At 38.7% G+C, this 20,736-nt stretch overlaps 1 protein-coding gene across 16 annotated transcripts in view; it reads left to right on the forward strand.

The window, feature by feature from the left end:
- The window catches only part of INPP4A (inositol polyphosphate-4-phosphatase type I A), a 108,621-nt gene that overhangs the window by 8,688 nt on the left and 79,197 nt on the right, over positions 1 to 20,736 (forward strand). For 9 of the 16 annotated variants that reach the window (XM_014249463.2, XM_088052070.1, XM_088052078.1 and 6 more), the window contains exon 1: positions 19,504 to 19,678. The exons of 2 other annotated variants lie outside the window; for them this stretch is intronic. The gene's annotated coding sequence lies outside the window, so the exon portion shown is untranslated. Of the gene's footprint in view, positions 1 to 19,503; positions 19,679 to 20,736 lie in introns of those variants that run through there. 5 more of the 16 variants (XM_014249527.2, XM_014249538.2, XM_014249507.2 and 2 more) reach the window with 2 other exon arrangements.

Consider the following 20,736-nt stretch of genomic DNA (forward strand, 5'->3'; position numbering starts at 1 on the left):
GAAGCTATGAAGGTGGCAAGAGATGTATACCTGAGCACAAGTTGAGTGGCATGGTCTGCCTGTGAAAGTTTGGCACAATTATATGAGTTCTAGGCACACAGACTTTAAAAGACCGTGATGTAAGTTTATGGAGAATATGGGGTAAATATAATTTGTCTGTCATTTTGATGATATTGCTGGGAAGGAGATAATGGAAGACACTTTAGAATTGTGATTGTAGATCAGGAGGACATAAAGAACTGCAAAAAGGAAGGCTTGAAAAAGCAAAAAGCAATCACCAAAACAACCCTCTAAAAAAGATAAGAAAAATAAAGGAAGGGGAACTATGGAACTGAGGGAATTTTGGTACTAGTGAATTAACAGAATTAGCAGTCAGAAAGTGAAAGTACACAAAAGTTTAGAAGTTGGGAGATTTGCATTTCTCAGAAAGAAAATGAAAGGAGAAGCAGCCCTCTGCACAATAAATTTTAAAAATACTCGAATAATGGTTTAAGGGAGTACCTTCAAGGTACTGTGTGAATTAGAAGGTCCAGTACAGAGGCTGTGTAGAATTTTTAAGTGATAAGAACTTGCTCTACTTTCAAAAACACTGCACTAAAACATAAAAGGAAGAAAGAAAACTTAGAAGTGAAGCATGAGGTTCCCATACTGACTACTACAGACAGCTAAATCAAAGAAAACCATTAATTGTAGCTGATGCATATAAAAATACTTCAGTTTACATGGTTATCCAAAAATATTCTCAGCTACTTTGATTTTAGCGATGATGATTACTAATATGAAAACTTCATTAATGGCTACCCTGTGGGTAAAAAGGAGTATGCAAATGTAATTTCCAGAGAGGAAGAAAGATGACTTTTTAAAATAAAACTGTGGTTGATAGTTGCCTATGTCTTCAACAAGACATTGACACCAAGGAAATGGTTTGTTATATTGTCAAGTAGCTCTGCATTCTGAATCTCATCTTTCCTGTTTCCATCAGCTGCAAGATACATACCACTTTCTACTCTTTTGGTCTAAATGAACAGCTTTTTACTTCTGACAGGGCGCTTGGTTAGGTTGTTTGTCAAGGTGAAACACTTGTGGCTGGAAGTTTGATGCATTACTAAAACATTGGCTTGAAATCCTTCCTGTCAGGTAGCTCTGAGTGCCATGGCATATGGGATATAAAGGGTTTTTTTTTGTTTCCTAATGAGCCAAAGTTAAGTAACATCCCACAAGAAATAAACAATTCTATCCTCCCTGAGGCTAGGCAGCATGAGAGGTGGTTCTAGTCAGCCTCTGTCTCTGAAAAGCTGCTTCCTGACCTTCCCAAAGGCTAAGCTTTCCCAAGCTGCCAAATGGAAGTCAGTCCCCATTCCCGTCCCATCACCTGCCTCCCTGTTTGCCTTTGAACAGCTGTTGTACCCTTTTGCAAGGTGAATGGGTGTGTGTGTAAGGAAGAATTTGGTTAACAACATTTAAATGCGTTGTGTAGGTAGGTAACTTAGAGAAAAGCTTTTATTTTCTTCAGTTTGCTTTGTTTAGTGAAGATATTTTGTAATAAAATCTTGCATTTATCTGGGATTATTTTTTGCTGAAGAGAGTGGAATGATAAAATGGTGCAGGATATATTTGTGCCTTCCTGTTGTGCTGTGTATGTGGCTGGAAATAATCTGGGTGTAGACCTCCTAAATGATGTGTTTCACACGGCTGAGAGCAGGCACTGTGAGTAAAGTAGTGGAGAGCTAGGTTGAAAGGAAGGTTGAAAAGGAAGCTAAAGGTACGTATTTCCTTGTTATCATTGCATAGTTTAATTGGGTTGTTTTACATGTTTTTGGGAATTCATTTGAATATTCTTCAATAAGATTTAGTGAAGTTTTCTGGGAAAAAGCAACTGCACCTCTGTGTGTATATAGAATGCACTTATATTTAACAAAATACCAGCACAGCTGATAACTCCTCTTTTTCTGTCAGCCAGCTAAAGCCATTTTCTATGTTGCCTTTCAGGCATGTCCTGCTCTTTTCTGTGTGATTTTTACACAAAGAAACTCTACCATATGCTGTTCAGACCTCTTATTCTGTGTCTGTGTGCTTCAATTGCTAAAAGATCCCTTCCCAGAGGCCTCCTGTCACGTTTTATTTGAAAGTGATATTTTGGTACTGATGAGTGTGTATGACATTGCATTTATCAGATACTGAATTCCTCTGCAACACTGAGCATTGGGTGCTAGCAGGGGTGGAAATGAAGGCAGAGTTTAGGCTCAAGAGGGGTGTTCCTGGCAGTAATGATCAGTGTGGAAATCCTCGAAATGACTGACATAATGAGTAAACTTGGTAAGATGAGTAACAGGGAAGCAGTCTCCTCTCTGAACAGGAGGGACATTAAGCTGGAGTGGGAGGTCCGTGATGTCCCCATGAGGATGATTTTTATGTGAAAATGTGGTGGTGGGTGATGAGAGGGGGTGATGAGAGGGACATGCAACACACTGGAAGGCTTTGGAAATATAGTCATTTGTTTGTGCTGTCAGGCTGACTGGCCTATTTTTTCTCTGGAAAGGATTTGTCAACAACTGTGTGAAAATCCTACAAATGAAGGCATAGCCCCATGTAGCAGCAGTAGTCTACCTGTTGGAGTTGGAATTTCTCTCTTATATCTGCTTGAATCTGAAATCTCTTGCTGTTTGACCTCCAGGCTTTAACTGAATTTCCATATTCAGAACACTAGATGTTGACTTTCAGATGGAAGTGGAGACAGGTTCTCTCATAAAGAGTCACAGAAAATCTGCTGCTGTCTGCACCTTCACTTTGCTGATAACACAGCTTTTGAGATCATGCTCTTAATTAACTTGATACCCTGCTTCAATTTCTTGGTGCTGGAAGAATGTTTGAAGCAAAGTGGATTTGCTCCTGTCATTGGAGGCAAAGTTAAAAGGAAAGAGGAGGTGTGGGGGAGAAACATTGTTGCAATTTGATAACATATTCAAAAAACTATTGTAAGATGGTGTTTTGTATCAAAATCAGTTGCCTTCTATATTTTTATATAAGTCTTCGTTTTTAATTTGTTGTTAATGTAAAATGCAACACTTGAAATGGCATTTTGCAGAGTGTCTATTTTTAATGCTGGTGTTTTATCCTCTCAGGAACAGGGCATTTGCTTAATCATACCCTCTTGGATCTTATCTTCTTCTTTTCCCACCCATCTTTTTCACCCATAGTTCAAATGTCTGGCTGAATATCTGTTCTTTGGATGCATCAGTGTGAAATTTTGCAGATGACCACCTGTCTTAATGCACGTGAAGCTGTGATCACAGTTTTCTAAACAGTGCCAGAGATGCTGAATTATGTTTGCAGTATTGCCAAATCACTTAAATCAGTCTTGACTGAAAAAAAAGATGGCATAAGTCCCAGATTACTAATGTGCTTCTGTGAGTCATTAGCAGTGGTTATCTAGATGTGATTGCAAAAGATAGTTTTCACCAATACAGAAGGGCCAAGAACTGGTATGGTGTAGCTTAGAGCCATTTTTATGTTTTTGGACATACAGGAGAAGAAACTTCTCATGTATTTTGTTCAGCATAGTACTTTGTACCTGGCATCTGGACTACCATGCTGTATCTGTTAATCAGACCTGACAGTAATGTCTGTTGTGTACAATGACTATTTCTGCATAAAGTAAACATACATCCTGTATGATGACTTTGGGAAAGTTCTATATATCTGTATGTTTTTATTTTGGTGTGCTGTAAAACTCTGGGTTTTGTTTCAGGTGGTAAATTTGCTCAGATCTTTCTTTTCCCTAGGCAATTCTAAATGTAATTAAATATATTGCACTGCATGATGTGATTTTTTTTCTCTCTTTCTTTCAACCATCATCCCTTTTTAAGTAAAGAAAACAAATCCCACAAAACTAATTTCATATTTTTGCATTCCCATATCTATTTATGGCTACTTGCATCATGAAAGAAAAATGCAACACACAGGAGGGCGACATAAAAGGCTAAATGTGACTGTTGACTGCTGAGAGTTCCAGTCCTTTTAGAATATACCAAGAAACAGTATAAGCAGAAATTTGACAAATAGTTCTTCAGGTTTTGGGGTGGTTTTCTTTATGTTTTGGTACATGTCACCACCTGGTTTAGAATCTTCAGGCTTTGCTTTCCTTTGTTGTCACTGGCTTTGTCCAAGGGTAAGAAGAAGGGGTAAGTGGTCATGTGTGGACAGAATCCAGAGAGATGTGAAGTGTGCAGTTGCTGATTGTTACAGTGCAACCAATAATGGTGTTGTTTAGGAAAAAAGTATGAGTTCTTTCCCAGGCAGGGTGAATGTAGGCTTTGAGATGGAGAATTTTCTTAATGCTTGAGAAATAGTGCTTTTTTATTGCTCAAGAAAAACAAAATCTAAAAACAGGAACAACTCATGATGGTAAATTATTTTGCTGGACAGAGTTGTGGCTTTCCTTGAAATTGGCTTTTAATTTCAGTGAAATAGAATACAGTTGGTAGCTGTCTCTTATACAGTGTGTTATTCAGGAGCTCTCCAAAAACAATGAAAAGGCCAATCAAAATATTATGGGGTTTTATTTCTTTTTGACATATTGGCCACTTTCCACTTTCAATTTGACCTAATGACAGATTTTCTTAAGACACAATTATTTTAATGTACTTTTTTTTTTTTTTGGCTATAGGCAGAGAGAGATGTGAGACATCTATAGATGGTTTTCTGCTCAGAAAAAGGTGTTTGTCTACATAGGTGAGAAATACTTACAAATATGCAAATTTACATATACATGTCAGTTCCATATATACAGAAACTCTTATATTTGGCTGTACAGGGTGTGTATTTAGGTAACTACAGTCAACAGAAACTTTCGTTGGTAACAGAAGATAGGATGAAAAGATGTAATATTTTTCTGAGCTTTGGGTTTGGTTTTGTTTTCCTTTTAAAAAAAAATAAGAGTTTCAAGTTCTGTTCTGTTGCAGGAGCATAAATAGATTGCAGTGTGCAAATGGAGTTCATGATAAATGCACAGAGAATGAACACTGCACAAGCCCATCATCTCTGCTTATGGTACCTGCCAGGACTCCAGCTGAGGGAGTCTTTGTTCTTGGCACTTGGTGTCATTAAATCAGGGAAAACCAGACACTAAATTGGTCAGAACAGACCTTTTACATTCTGGCTATTTTCCTCTCTTTATGGTCTGACTTGTCTCTTCCTCTGACATCCGTGGGTGTTGGATCAAACCTTTACTTCTGTGGAAGTCGTACAGACTGCAGGTAGATCATAGAATCATAGAAAGAAAAAAAAATCTGTACGTTTTTGTAGCAGGAGAAATAGGACAATCTGACATGAGGAAAGGTAATAAGCAATATACAGAAAACAGAAATACTACTAGAACTAATAACTCTAATAACATCTAATAGTTTTAGATGAAAAAAGTAATTACTTTTAAATAAACTGTGTCATGTTCTGGTTCATCAACAAAACATCAAAGGTTTAGCTCTTCCAGGTGCGAGTTCAGGGGGCTGCCTGTTACTTCTTTGAGGAACAGAAAAGCACAGCTTTAACTGTTGCCTCCTTGCAAACCTTTGAAACTGAGAAATGATTAATTAATGTAATTAAACAGAGTTTAAGCAAAGTTAAAGAGTTTTCTAGGTAACTGTTGGAAATGAGCTGAAACAGGATGTGCTTGTTTGCATCAGCACTAGTGTTTTTGTCAAGGCTTTTGTAAGAGCACTTGTATTTGTCTGGGCTTCTGCCCAGTTGTTTGCATGCTGAGAGACGTGAACCTGCTGTTGGAAGTGAGATGAGAGTGAAGGGCTGGCTCAGATTGTTTTTTCTGCAGGTTTTACTGGTATAACTAATGCCAGTCTGGTTTGAACTGACTTGCTGGGGCCTCTACAGGTAGGTATGTTAGAATGTCCTGTAGCAAAGAGGTGAAAAATTAAATGATCTATTAATTCATTCTGCTGAAGGGTTATGGGGATAACAGATGTGAGCCAGAGGCAAGATGAGGTCTAAAGCACCAATAAATTTCATGTGGGACTTGGGGATTGCTATTTGAAGGCAACAGATTTAGTCAGAAGAACCCGAGATGTCTGCAAAGTTAAGTACTTTCATTTTCTTAGTGCTTTTAATTGTATCACTAGAAGCAATTAAAATCACAATTAAAAGCACTTAAAGTCCTTTTCTGTGTTAAGCGTGAAAGAGGGAAACTGTTGCTAAGAAGGATTTCTCATGTAGTTTACATTTTAGAGTGGATGTTTTGCTGTCACTTTTGCTTTTACCTGTCAAACACGCCCCCCCCCCCCCCAAAACGGGGATTACAGATGTGTTAGGTTTTTCTGATCTCTGTTTTGGATGTGCTTATGTCCCCACAGATTCCCTGACTTTTTTTTTTTTTATTAAGCCAGATGGGTTACTTCAGCCTTACACAAAGTGAAGCAGTTCAGAGTTACATATAGTTATTGAGCAGTGCTTCCCAGCCGTTTTAGTTCTGAAGGGGACAGGTTTGCACAAGACATCTGAGACACTCATGGCTAATAATGTGTGTTGGCTTTCTGCTCTTCCTGTGCTCATAAGGCACAAAACTCACGCCTTGGGAAACTGACTTCTTCCTGTTTGTCACCCAATCCTGGGTATTGAAAAACAGCTTGAATACTGCGTCGAAGTAGATTCGAGCCTTGGTGTCTTTCTTGTGCTGAGTAAGTTGTACTGGCATTGTCAAGTTACTTGCAGAACAGGAATCTGACTGAGAAGTTATCTGACTGGTGTCAGTGTTTTAAATAACTTCTGTTAAAGAAATTACCTATAACCATAGGGAAAACTACTTTGTCCTTGAGCATTTTTTAAAAACAAACTGAAAGGAATTACTAGAGGGAGAATGGAAGATGGCTTTACTGCTTTGCTTGTGGATGTCTGGCTACAGTGGCATAGGGCAGGCATAATTGAGTAGAGACTACCCTTTAATGTAGGATGGATAGAAGATGTCTTTATCTTTTTAGAGGGAAGTCTCACATTGGTGCTGTTCTTTTGAGAGAAAAGTGCTGTCCATATGGAGGGAACCAGCTTATTTTTTGTTGTCTTTTGTGCCAACATGTATCCTTCTTTTTGCTACTTGAGCCTGGTCTAAATATTTCTGCAGTATTCCAGTCCAAGCAACTGTAATTGGGCGCAGCTACCTTGCTGCCAGTGGTCAAAACTCACTATTCAAGCTAGTTGTAAACATTGATGAGTTTTCAAATAACCCTGAGGTGGAAGTCCTTCTAAAAGTGTTCTTGCACTTGAACTTTTGTGGTTCAGGTCATCAAAGTTCCCTCTGCTAAAACACAAAAAAGTAGAGATTTGCAGTGATGGTTAATTAATTTTAAGAGTCAGATCTGAGACTTTTGCCTAGTCTTGCAATGTTACCAATTGGGCATTTGAGGAAAACATTGAGTATTACAGAGTTTTTAATTCCTGATACATTATATACATCCGTAGGTCCTTTAAGACTTCTGACTCTGCCCCACCCTTGGGGCAACATAGTATCAGAGGGTGTATCTTGTCTAGCTTATGCTTCTCGCAGTAGTTTCATCCTGAGGTGTTTTTCTGCCTTAATTTTCTTTGCAAAACATGCCCTTCCTTTGTTTGATCCTCAGTTTCTCCATGCAGCATTGAGACAGATGTGAATGAGTATGTGCAGTAAGACGGGATGACCTGTACCTCTCTACTGTCCTCTTCAAGTATTTGCTGAGCTTATCCTAAAAAGATTCGAGTTTTATTGTCTATGTAGCTTCATGTTCCAAGTGACATTTTTTGAGAAATATATTAAAGGATTTCTCATAATTACAAGAGTTACTTCTTTGGCACAAATTTTATATTGCTTTAAAAAATGCCAGGAGGAAACTGTTCCTGCTTTAACTTTTAAAAATTACACCTGTCTGTAGGGAAATTTTTCAAGCAGATAATTAGTTCTGAATGATTTTGTTTTAATAATTTGAAGGGTGACAAAGCAGATAGACTTGAGGAAATAGAGCAAAATGACTGCAAAAACTAGCTGACTAATTTAGTGTTTTTACCTGTAAAAAAAAAGGTAAGTGCTTGATTATGGTGCATGTATGCATAAGTGTTAACATTACCTTTAATTAGCCCCAAGTGTACAAGTCTCATCCTTTAGTACCCATAGTGATTGCATAGTGCAAAAATAGATTATATTGTGTTTGTTCAAACAGGCAACAGGATAAAAAATACCTAGGAGATGGAATATGTTTTGGATGTTTAACTGGGTAATCTCTGTCTAAAATAAGACCTACCAGTCTAATTATGTATCTGAAAAATTATTTTGTCTTTTTTTTTTTTTCTTTTTTCTTTCTTATTAAAATTGTTAGCTCTCATTCTTGAAAGACTGAGGGAAATGAAAAAGACTAATACTAATTTCCTGAATTGTCTTATTTTTGTGGTTGCAGATGATAGTAGGAGCATTCTGGGCCTGGATAACAGTTTAGAGATTAGCTTGGAGACATGTTGCTCTGCACCAGCTGCTCTTAGTGCTCTCCCAAATTGAATACTAAGGATGCTATCCCCCATGTCTTGCTGGGATTAATTTTATGCTGTTTTGAAAAACTATGGTTGGTCTGCACACATTGGAGTATGTTGGGTGTTATGTGAGCTAAAGACAGTTTTTCATTCTGCTCGTGCTGTTATTCTCCACAGTGCTGTATTTAAGCCAGGTTTGTCCTGGATTTCAGCTGTTAATGTCTTTAGTTTTTAGAAACTAGGCTGACCCTGGAGTACCAAAGTACTGCCCTCTATGTATCTACCTTTTCCACACCTTTCTTCAGTGTTCTTTGTACTTAGAGAAAACTGATGATAGCAGATTTTTGAGGAAAAAGGATGAGCAGCCCCTACAACTTCTGGGATGTAAAAAAGCAATCCTGTTAGTTACCCTTTCCTTCTGTATTTGACATCCAGCTCTTCAAGAAGACCAGGTACTAACTAGCTGCTCAAAGTACAGAAACTGGTGTATGGACTTAAAGAGAACAATGAAAGGTAACTGCTACAGGCATCTTTGTTACAGATTTCAGGGTGTTGATAACAGAGGATCATAGAAAGGTTAAATTTGCTGTACCATTTTTTTCTTTTTCTATGTGGCTTCTGCAGCATTAGAGGCCACACCTGCCACAGTACCTTTCCAGGCCTGAGGCCCACACGGTAGATTATCCTGTGGAGGCTTTGCACAGCCTCTTCTAGAGTTACTGGTATTTTTCTTCTTGTTGGCTTTTTTGGTGGTATCACACAGTTCTGAAAAATGGCACTAGTGCCAATCTGCAAAGCGACACTTGGAGAAAGCTGTGCTGACAATAAAGGATTATCAAACTGGAGCCAGAAGGCCAGGAGTTCCAGGGGTGGGTAGTCCAAAACAGCATCCAAGCTCAGCCTGTCATGTGTTTTGTGTATCTGTGCTCCAGCACACTCAGAAATCCCAGAGGACTTGCATAAGTCCATATTACAAGCTTCAGGAGGCAAGCCTCTGAGGATTGCTTAATGCTCAGCCTTGAGTTTCTGATTGAAGCACTGCAAACTTGCATGGTATTAATCAATGAATAAAATGGTATTGCTTTCCCTTTATTCAGCATTATTGCCTTTATTCATTACAGAGGCTAAGCAGACCTTAAATACTTCATGTGAAGTATCACCTGCTTTGATGTACGAAGTTGTTGCCTTGTGGTAAATGCAGTGGTAAATCCTTGTGGTAAATCCCTTCCTTGAACAAGGAAGGGAGTGACTTTTGTAGCCTCTGACTAAATAAAGCTTTATTGGTTTAGTGTCTGACTTGGTTTCCTGACAGTCAGACTCAAACTTTCAGGGAGTGATATGTTCTTTGGAAAATGCAACTGGATTTTTTTCTAGACTGAAACCTTTAGAGATCTTCATGGCTCTTCAGACATCTGTGTCAGTGGAAGAGGCCTTGCTGCTGTCAAGGAGCATAGTTAACTACAGCAAAGTTTTATGTACAGCCTTAAAACTCTGCTGCCAAAATTCAAAATGAGAGACAGACGTGGAAAATTTTGGGTCTTTTTCCACAGAGAATTAGCAAGCATTATTTTTATTGCCAAATAATACTTCTGTGAAGCTTTCCTGATGATCTCTTCCCAGGTCCTTTTGTCTCATTGCTCTCCCTTTACTGTCACAGTTTCCCCAGCATCTCTCTTTGTTCTGAACAGCCTGTCAATCAGCCAGCTCTCTCTTGCCTGCGGGAATGTGTGCCTGTCTCTGCCTGAGTTCCTCCTGTCCTGAATCCACCTCTTTGCATCTTTCTCCATCAGAGTTAACTGTGCTGTTTTTCTTGCCCTGCCACACTTTCCCCTAAGATGACTTGCTGTGCACTTTTGCCATCATTTCTCCATTTCCTGCTCTCTAAACCAGTTTGCCCCATTAGTGAGCCACCACAGTGCTACTGACTTCTCTCCTTTCAAGACCATATGCTAAGAACTGCTCTCAGGTTGGTGTGTTAACTGGAACTTGTATCCTGTTGATGCTAACATTGATCTTTGCCTTGCTGAGGGTCTTGATTCCTCTGCTCTGACATTTCCTTGGTATCTTATATTATCTCATAAAAAATCTCATCAGAGATTCTTCCCATCTATGTTCTATTTTGAGCTCTGCTTCTACTGGATAGCTATTTGACTTAAGTCACTGCAGCATTTCTGTAGAACTTCTGTGGAATTTTTTATTTGTTGGTAGGCTTGATTGGGGCATATTAGCACTAGCAGACTTCATTCCCCCTGTGGTTTTAGAGGGAAGCAATTGCTTTTATAGTGGTTACTCCTGACAGAATCTAAGTTAGCAACATAGCTCCTGCTTAGCTTAGGTGCTCTGAATTGCACTCTGCCTTTCTTCTTGCTGAGAAAGTAGAGAATACAGTGCATTTTCTTACTCCCCTGGACATTCTTGTTAATGTAGTCTATTCATCCTCCACATTGCATATAAGGGGCAGCATGAATTGTAGTAATTTTCAACCTATTGAAGTGACGAGAAGCGTTGCAGAATTTTAAGGCATGACTTTTAGTTTCTGTAGTTAAATGTTCCCTTATTCCTGTTTGGCAGACCTCATCTGTAGGAGGAATAAATAGATTTGTTTCTTTAATGAAGTATTTTAAGTTCTCACTTTTATTTTCCTTTTTTTTTTTTCCCTTAATGGGATATTTGTCAATGAAAAAAATTAAATCTAACTATTTCATCTTTTTAGTACCTAAATTACAGGAGTTTGCACATTGGAGTAAGAGACCTGAAAAGGTTTCTCTTAAAAGCAAACAAACTAAAAGATCAAAAGTAAGATACCAAAATATCTTGCTTTCCTGTGTGGAATTCTTTTCTATGTGAGTAAAAAATTATTATTTCCTTTTCACTTTCTTATATAGGTGCTGATTGCTACCAGTTTCATGCAGAGTTTGTTACTATCTGTAAAAAGGCCCAGGCATGTCTTAATTATATTTTTTAAATCTGTAATCATGTGTTTTTTGGAAGGAAGAGCTTGGGGGTAGAGAGCAGGTAGAAGAAATATGCTCCATTTTTGTAGAAGAAAAAGACTTCTGTTGACTGCTTGTTACAGTCTATAAAAATAAATTTTTAGCTTATTTATATGAAACTGACAAAGCATCATGTCCTTTTGAAATAGTGTGTAGCCAGTATTTGTGTGGCTCCAGCCTATTATATGAATTCCTAAAAAAGGCAGTTTATTTAGAAACTGTGCCAAAAACAGGTGCTGCTTAAATCTTACTCTATTTTAGACCCACTGTGAAAAAAAGAGACACCCATACTTTTGAAATTGGTTTAATGTGAGGATAGCTTTTACTTGTCTTTCATTTTAATGCTTCTGTTTCCTTTTCCATCACCTGTAACACTGAATTACTGTGTGTGTATTTTAAGAGTCCTTTCACAATTATGGGTGTGGATCATGTAGTTTCCATGCTCTGTGTTCTTCCCTGTGCTCAGCTTGCTGTCTCTGTTCACTATTCATATAATCAGGAAATGTTAATGTACTGTAGTCTATTTCAGAAGGCCTTGCATGGAGACTTACTAGAACTGTTTTTCCCAAGAGAAGTTAACAGAGAATTAGTGCTATTTTGGAATATAGCAATTGATGAAGTATTTTCATACTACCTGTCTTTGTGTCTCTTGCTGACTTGTACTTTTGTGGTGCTTTTGGGTTTACAGCCAGGTTTTTTCTGTTAGTCTTCTTTGTCTTTAAAATTATTTAATGAGTTTTTGAAATCCTCAACTTGTAAAAGTGAACGCAGTTTGGAGTGCACCTCTTTATGAATGTGACTGTCATTTATTAAAAAGTTCTTTGAAGTGTTCTGCATTGATTAGAGTCAACCTCTTGACTGGTTTGATAGTTTTGGATGGGAGATAAAGATATGGACATCTTCCTTCTGAAGCTACATATAATCCCAGAATTAATACCCTAAAGAAAGCTTGTCCAATATTAAATGCACTAATTAGAGCTTATGATTCAGTTCCCAAGACTCTTTGCGTAATGTCAGGCAGGTAATGAATAAAACCATTACCATCTCAGTGAGGTGGGCCCTACAAGCTTGTGCCTCTGAGCCTAAGACTCAATCTGTTTCATTCTTCCATTTGGAAAAAAACAAACCAACAAGACACGGCCATTCAGTCCCACACCTTTCCCCCCCAGAAAAACCTAAAATAGGCTGAGGGAAGGAAAGCCAGCCTTCCTCTGGTTTGGGTTAAAAGCTGTGAGGTAATCTAGAGAACAGGTAATGAGGATAATGTGACCTCATCTCCAGGTGCATGCTTTTTCTCTATCCTCAATTCCCTCAGATGCAAAATGCATGCCAACAGACCCGTCCTTTTCACCAAACTAATGTCTGTGTGAAGGAAGCCTTGGTTCTGTGACCCAACCAGCCTGGAAAGGACAGCAGCAGCTGCCAGGGGTGCAGAGTGGCTGGACCTGTGGGCTGTGACCATCATCAGGAAGTTGCAGGAGCAGCCATCAATTTCAAAGAGCAGAAGTACATCACAGAATTAGAAGCTGTAAATGAGAGAGAGCAGGTTGATAGAAAATATTTGTTTTATTGTCTTTATAACATAAAAGGATGATGCCAGTAATCTTACCAGTTTAGATTGGTGCAGTTTAACTATAAACAAGAGGTTGTATGTTAACATTGAATTCAAGGACTCAAAGTCTTTTCCCAAAACACTGTATGATGCAAACATCTGTAATCTCTGGTCTCACCTTAGTCACCAAGCTATCCCATGCCAGAGACCTTTTATTCTACTAGAAACTGGAAGTTATCTAAACATATTGCAATACATTAATGCATGCTTATGGATTATACACAAACAAGTGAAACTCATTGAAAAGAAAGACAGAAACCCGTCACAGCACTGATATATCACTTGCTCTTCCAACAGGTACATGTAAAAAGATGTCATAACTGGTGGGTCTCTTTGGGGTCTGTATTTTTATGTACCTGCCAGAAAAGAAAATAATTTGTTTAATAAGGACATTCTGAATCTATTAATTTTTTTAATCATTATTACTTGCCTACTTTTACCATCCCTGTAGGTTTGCTGATTTGGAGTTGACTGTTCTTAGAATAAGACATGTAGCCTTTGACATAAAGATTTTTTGAAATCCCAATAGAAACATCACAGTGCTACTTTTAGTGAGCTTCTTCTGTGACCTAATTTTAGGAAAAATCCCAAATGACCTCAAATCAATTAAGTTCTGAATGTCAAAATTTAGATTAATCATGAAAGAAACTCTTTCCTTATCAACACTTCTAATAAGCTTTTCCACCTTGGGCTCCCTGCTCAATGCGCAACTCAGCGAGTACAGTCCCTTAGTCTTTGAATGGTCCCATTGATTATTTGGTGGCATTAATCTGGAGAATAATTTCCAGATTATTTCCACAAATACATAATTACTTAAAAGCTGTGAGCTTGCAGATAACTCTTTATGACTGGATTGTTTTCTAATGTTTTCTAATGTTTCTAATAATTTCTTCCTTTGAAAGAAGAAATAAAGAATTTTGAGAGAGAAGAAAAATGGTTTAACCCCATGGCCTTTATTTTATTTTACTTTTTTTTACTGATCAACTTACGTTTGAGGACCCTCTTAGCATTTTGTGAAGTGCTGTACTACACTGTACTAAGAGTAGGACTTCTTTTTTTTATTTTGCACAATGGAGGCAAAGAATGCCAAAAATAGGAATAGGGAATGAGGCCTGTAAACATGTCTAGATAGGCAGTTACCTTTTATGGCCTTACTAATTAGGAACCTATGGAAAGATGATTTCCCTGCTGAAAATAGGGACTGGTTAACTTAAGGACTACAGATGAGTTGGGAAGACAAGACCAAGTGTTAGAAATCTATTGTGCAACCACAGAAATTTTGCATTACAGCTGTTCTTTCTTTGAGGAGATGAGGAGTAAATTTTGTAACAAATGCTGCAGGAATAGTCATCGGAAATGTCATGCTTTGCATTCAGTCTTACAGGGTTTTGATTTGTTTTCCGAAGTGCAGCAGATGGTAGTGGGAAAACAATAAGTCTTTGCATCCACTTTCTCCAGCACTGACAATTGTTCTTTCTGTGGCATTTGAAGAAACTATGGTTTCTTCATGCTGGTCACCAGCATGAGATCTGCAAGTCCTGCATTTTGGAGACAACAGGAAAATCTTAGTTTGAAAATGTTTAGAGTATATTGGATGAACAAAATGAGTGGATTTAGAGAATATCCATCACAGTATAAAATTTTGTTAGACGACGTGAAGAACTGTGGTGTTTAAGTCAAACAGACTTGCCTCAAAATGAGTTTATGCCTAGATTTGTTTGGTGTCTCTTTTCTTAGGATTCACAAGTCAGTATTCAATTGAAGTGATTGTATGACTGCAGAAAATGAGCATGCTGGTTTGTAACAGAGGGGTAGTTGTGCATTGTATAGAAAAATAAAGATCAGAATAAGAAATTTGGGTCTATATTGATAGAACAAATTGTAATGTTCTTGGAAACCTGGGGAGACCGGGTGTGTTCTGACATACTTTCTCTGTTACCCAAACTGAACTTTATAGCCTGTATGTAAGATTTGAGATTACAGATTCTTCTGCACTTGCCCTGAACTGGGATTTTTTTAGGAAAAAGCTGAGTTCTGAATATAAGGGGAATGAGAGTGGCCATACAGTAATTGCAAATGGTGCATTGCTTGATTATGAGGTTTAATGTGTCATTAGGGTCTTGCTGACCTTTTCTGTTGATGCAAAACATGGGCAGATGTTAGCATGAGAGAGAAAAAGAGCAGAAGTGGATAGATGTGGGCAGGCCAGCTGCCAAAAGATCAGCTGACACTGTGCTGACATCAAGTGCAATCTGGAGAGTCCTTCTTACCCAAGCAAGCCTTTGCAATGTATCATTGTCTGTATATGCAGGAACCACAGCAGTGTCTGTAAACCGGTCTCTCGTCTGGTCAGTACATCTTTGTTGCTACGAGATATATTGTCCTTGCCTTGTTTTGGCTGATTTATCTGATCTTAGTCTCTGCAGTTTGTTGTTTCATCTGCTGAGAACAGACAAGAGGAAATGGGCATTTAGATTGTCTTTTACATTTTCACTGGATTTCCAGAAGTACTTCCCTCTGAGATCTGCATGCAATGTGTTACTGACAGCTTGTCACTTTGTTGTCTTTTTCCATTGCAGTCTATGTAGCTTTGGATTGTGAGAGTAATAAAAAATACATTTTACGTGGGTCATAGCTATAGCAGTAGCTTGAGGAGGTGGTCTCAGTGAAGAGATGTACTTGTGTGCAAGAAATGGTTTCCCACAGCCTCTTGTGGGTTGCTTTGCTAGCTGCTTTTTAGAGAGGACTGCAAGATGCTACTGAGTGGTGGATGATGTAGTGGAGGTAAAAAGTTCAACTGCTACAGTGTGTCCTGTTATTTATCTTCAGAAACCTTGAGATAACTCTGGTAAGTGTATCATCCTCTTCCCTCCCCCCATACCCAATCAGTAAAGATCTGCTTTCATGTGTGGCTTCCTCTGTTCATTGTCTGTGCAGGGTAAAGTTTCTGGTTCTGACACTTCCCAGCAGGAGTCTTAATTTTCATGAGAAGCTTTTGTCATGGCATATCAAAATACTCACAAAAGGTAATTAGATGGATGAAGGGAACCTGCTAGTGAGATGCATTGAAAGGGAAGTCTAATAGTTTAGTGAGCAAGACACTGAGATCTAGTTTCTGCATTTTGCTTTGCTGTGGACGTGTCAAGTCAGTTAGCTGTGTTTGTAGCGTAATGCAAAAAATATTTATCTCCTCAACTTCTTGCCTATATGTATTTTCAAAATACATGCTCTTTTTGCAGTGGGTTTCTTCTACTATGTGCATGCATAGTGCTCACTTCCATGTGTGGCTGCTCACTGGTACTTTGGAAAGTGTTGTAATGCCCATATCAATGATAATTGGAGTATTAGGCTGTCCAGGAAATTAGCTCTGCTTTTCCTCCTTAAAATGTGTCAGTGCTCCTCAAAAAATAGTATCTCTGAACTCTTACCTTTATACAGGGCTCAGAAAAGCAAGATTACAAAGCAGAGATGCAGCAGAGAGTGTAGGTGTTGGAAAGATCACTGGAAAGCTAGGAGGGTGAGAGTGGAAGGAGGCACTGTGGATATTGGCAGCGGTCCTCAATCTGCTTCTGTTGCCCAGCTGTATCAAGAGCCAGGTCTGTCCTTGAAGGAAAGGAATGCTTTTTTTTCTATTCTTTCCATTCCCTCCCCAACCCCAGACAGTATAACCTAAGAAGAATAAGGCTCAGAAACAGAAATAGAGGTTCATGTTCTCAGTAAGGACAATCTGAGCTTTCATGGGAAAGCAAGTTAATAAGAAATCTGAAAATCTGGAATAGGCTGTGGGAAACCATTTCCACCATCACTGGTTTAATGATGACTTGAAAAAAAATTCCAAACAAAGAAATTCCTAGAGACAGGGAGCTGATGAGGAGGAACAAGATTCTTGAACCTAGTACCATGTTGAATAGGTACTATAGAAAAGCCTTTGCTTGCTTGTCACCTAAAGGTGAAGAAGGATAAAACATTATCTGTAAAGAGTGTATAATAGTCTAAGCTGCCTCTTAATGCAGAATCTCTTGCAGCATTGTTTAGTTCAGTAGGCTGTACTAAATTTCTGATCAAGATTTCATCCACATCTGTTTACATTTACTTTTGTTGGGGTAAGAAGCTTCAGGTTTTCTCACTTTTCAGCCCCTGATCCAACCCCTTTCTACTGCAGAAGGTCCAGCAAAAAAGACGGATCAATTAAACATTGGGAAACTGCTGCCTACAGCAGCTAAATCACATCTGATTTGTAGATGAGGTCATTTACAGCTGAGGCAAGTATATGCGTTTTACACAGCGGGTGCTCGCTCTTGGTGTGCTTTATCTCTTTGAGGCCTTTAACAGCTCTTTTCTTTGAGTCAGCTTTGATCCAAATCTTCACTCTCAGCTGTACAGCAAATTCACAAAATTGAATGTAGATACACAATTGCATGCCATATATTTTAAAGGAGACAAAAAACACAATTCCCCACCTCCCAAGAGAAAAGAAACTACCATCCTCCAAACCCCCAGACATGTGAAGTATCATCCAGTTTTGTCGTCTTCTCTGCCTTTGTCACAGATGACATTTGGACCGTGTTAGTTCTCCTGATTAAAATCTCAGGGGTCTTGGTTTGGATTTTTGTTGCTGCCGTTGTGTTTTTTGGTTTTTTTTTCCCTGACATGCTGTGGTTCTTAGCATTCTCTTGCCTATTCAAGCATTTAAAACATGAAAATAAAACCTTGGAAGCTTGATAGGAGCAAATATTCACTGTCATTAGTAAATTGGAGGAAAAGATGGGATTCAGCAGAAGATTTTCCAAATGATAAAATACTAATGGTTTTAGGGGAAAGAATTTAATTCAGTGTATCTTCATAGATACCAGCTGTTCTATATCCCACTTGCTTATGCTGTCTCCATGACCATGCTTCAATGATTGTTTTGCTCAGCTTGATTCTTCCTCATCTGTTGATCCCTGCCAAGGCAGTGTTCTTGGCTACTTTGCGATACATGGAGTAAACATTCGCCATCAGTAGTACAAAGTTTGTTCAGCAGTTTTAACAGCCAGATATAGTCCTGAAGAGTGCTGCACGCATACTTGGATTAAATGGGCAGGGGTACCTTACATTTTACTGGGCTTTGAAAAAGAAGGAATTCTCTAAAATGACAAAACACACAGACCCTTCAAAGCCATGCTTTGATATTAGCCTTTCCATGAGAAAGCTCAACACAAATCTGTTTAGCTGGATGATAGCCAACTGGACATTTGCTAAGTATGAGGAAAAATGTTCAGCTGTAAATGCTTTGACATAAACCAAGTGTTTTTTCTCCAAACTCTCTGGGATGTTTACATGAGTGGCTGTTAAGCAGGTCTGTGCATTTTAGTGGCATCGTTCCTTCAGCCAGTATCTTCTTTTAACAATGTTTGATTCATCCCACTGTAATTTGTTTCCATGTACTTAACCTAATGGCTCGGTACTAGATGGCTTCATCTGCCTCTCTTGAAGGCTGAATCTATTAAATACTGCAACTGCTTAGTATAATGCGCCTTTCAGAAATAAGTGGGATCAGTACAGCAATGCATATCAACAGTGTCCAACATTAAGTGCCTAACATTGGCTTTGTGATGCCTGTTCTTGTTCATTGTGGGGAGTCTAGCAGGCCTGGGAAATAAATACGTGTTCAAAATGCTTTTTTGACTAGGTTATCAGTGCCTAGTGAGGTGGATAGCTGTGGGGGAGACTGCCAGAACTCAACCCTAAACCCAAGTGCACTGTTCCTGTTTATAATGCAGCTATTCTCTTTTCCTATAGGCTCTTTTCCCTGGTAAACTAGTGTCAGGCACACAGCATTTCTGCTCATGTGCATCCCTTCCTACAGTCCTTCCTACACCTCTTTCATCTCACTTCATTTGGGACCAAATTTGCAGTGCCCAGAGTATTTAATGAAGCCATATTTTGATATGAAGTTGTCATGAATAAATGGATATTGCCCAGACTCAATACTTTAATTTTATAATCTTTCATGTTTTTTTTCAGTTCTGCCCCTATTCTTGATGAAATACGTGAGCCCATGGGTATCTTGTAGTAGTGCATCACCTGACATACCATGGTATTGGCTTGGTCTGCAGAGCAAGCTTTTGCGTTCCAAATAAATATATTTGCAGCAAAGAAGCAGAATTGCTGTTCTCGGGGGAAAAACCCAAACCCCCCCCAAACAAACCCACACTGCTCAACTCTCCAAGATTATTCAGAAGTTAAAATCCAATTTCTGCTGCAAGAACAAACTGGGGCAGTCTGCAGGCACACACAGAGACACAGGCAGGCAGTGAGCGCCTGTGTGACAGGGAGCCGGAGTGAGAGCAAGCCTTGAAACTTAAACTCCTCCTGCAGCTCTGCATCTGCTCTGAGTCACTGGTATGACTCACACTGACAGTGTTCACGTTAGCTAGCGTTCAGATGGAGCAGCTCTGGCAACAGAAGAAGCAGGTTATATTATTGATTACCTGCTGCAGCAGACACTTGCACCAAGATTTTTTTTTACGAGCACAGATGAAACAGAGGAGGCTCTACTGAGTGCTGCTGTTTTTATTAGTATTGCTTTCTTAAGGTAAGAATGCCTGTTTATTTAAATATGTACCAAAGGGAATTTGGAGCTCGTGAAGTCTGAATTGCCGTTATTCTCAGAGGATGCTGATCTTTGGGGCTGTGTTACTGCAAAGCTTTGTCTGGACTGTTCGCTGTGCCATATGGAGAATCATATGGCTAATGGGCAGTGTGCGTCCTAGGAAACAAAATAACTACTTTCTCATTCATTGATGTTATGTAAGGCATGGCAGCCATGTTAAGGGCAGAAGACCTCTTTTGAAGAAACAGTGCTGCTAGATGGTAGGGCAAGGAAAACAAGTAATTTTTAAGCAGTTCTCTGTCCTTTGGAGAGTGCTGCAGTTCTCTAGTTCTTGCTTACTGAATTTCTGTGTCAATAGAATAAAAAAGCAATTGCATTAGAAGTAGCAAAATAATTGTTTACCTTTAGAATCACTGTGTTGTTTTGCCTTCAGCATTCAGGCTGGGACTGTGCATGTGATCCATGCAGTGCCTGAATGTAAACAGTTTCTTCAAATACTATAAATGGTGCTTCCAGATATTGGGGTGAATTCCAAATCTTCTGCTACTAAAAGCACATATGTCATATTCTGACAATTAGTAATATGCAAAAAAATGAGACATATTCTAGTTAGTGTAGACATATGCAGAGTAGGTATAACATTTGTAGTGGCTTTACTGCTATTTTACTCATTTTAGTGTTGTAATTTTAATGTAGGTTAGACTGGTATCACTTATGCTCATGTAGAATCCACTAAGTCTTGAGAAATTGCTGTATTCCTCACAACAGATTTTATAAGCTAGGGATTCTGGTTTTGAACTGCAGTAGTGAATTTATCTTAAGTGATTTTTTTCTTTTCTCCTCTTCCCCCCCAACCCTCCCATTTATTTTGGATTTGCAAAGCAGTATTCTTTTAAAGTGCATCATACAGTGAGGCTGGCAGCTGCTTTCAGTAATAAGGAAGCCAGATCCCTTGTATTTGTTTTGAGAACGAGGGAATGAGGGTATTTTCAAAACCTGGTCATTTACTAGGTTACTTTCAGGTACTTGAAATTACCACT

Source organism: Pseudopodoces humilis, chromosome 2, assembly GCF_049639895.1.
Source record: "Pseudopodoces humilis isolate 2021_Gansu_Grassland_sample_001 chromosome 2, ASM4963989v1, whole genome shotgun sequence".
Taxonomy (NCBI): Eukaryota; Metazoa; Chordata; class Aves; order Passeriformes; family Paridae; genus Pseudopodoces; species Pseudopodoces humilis.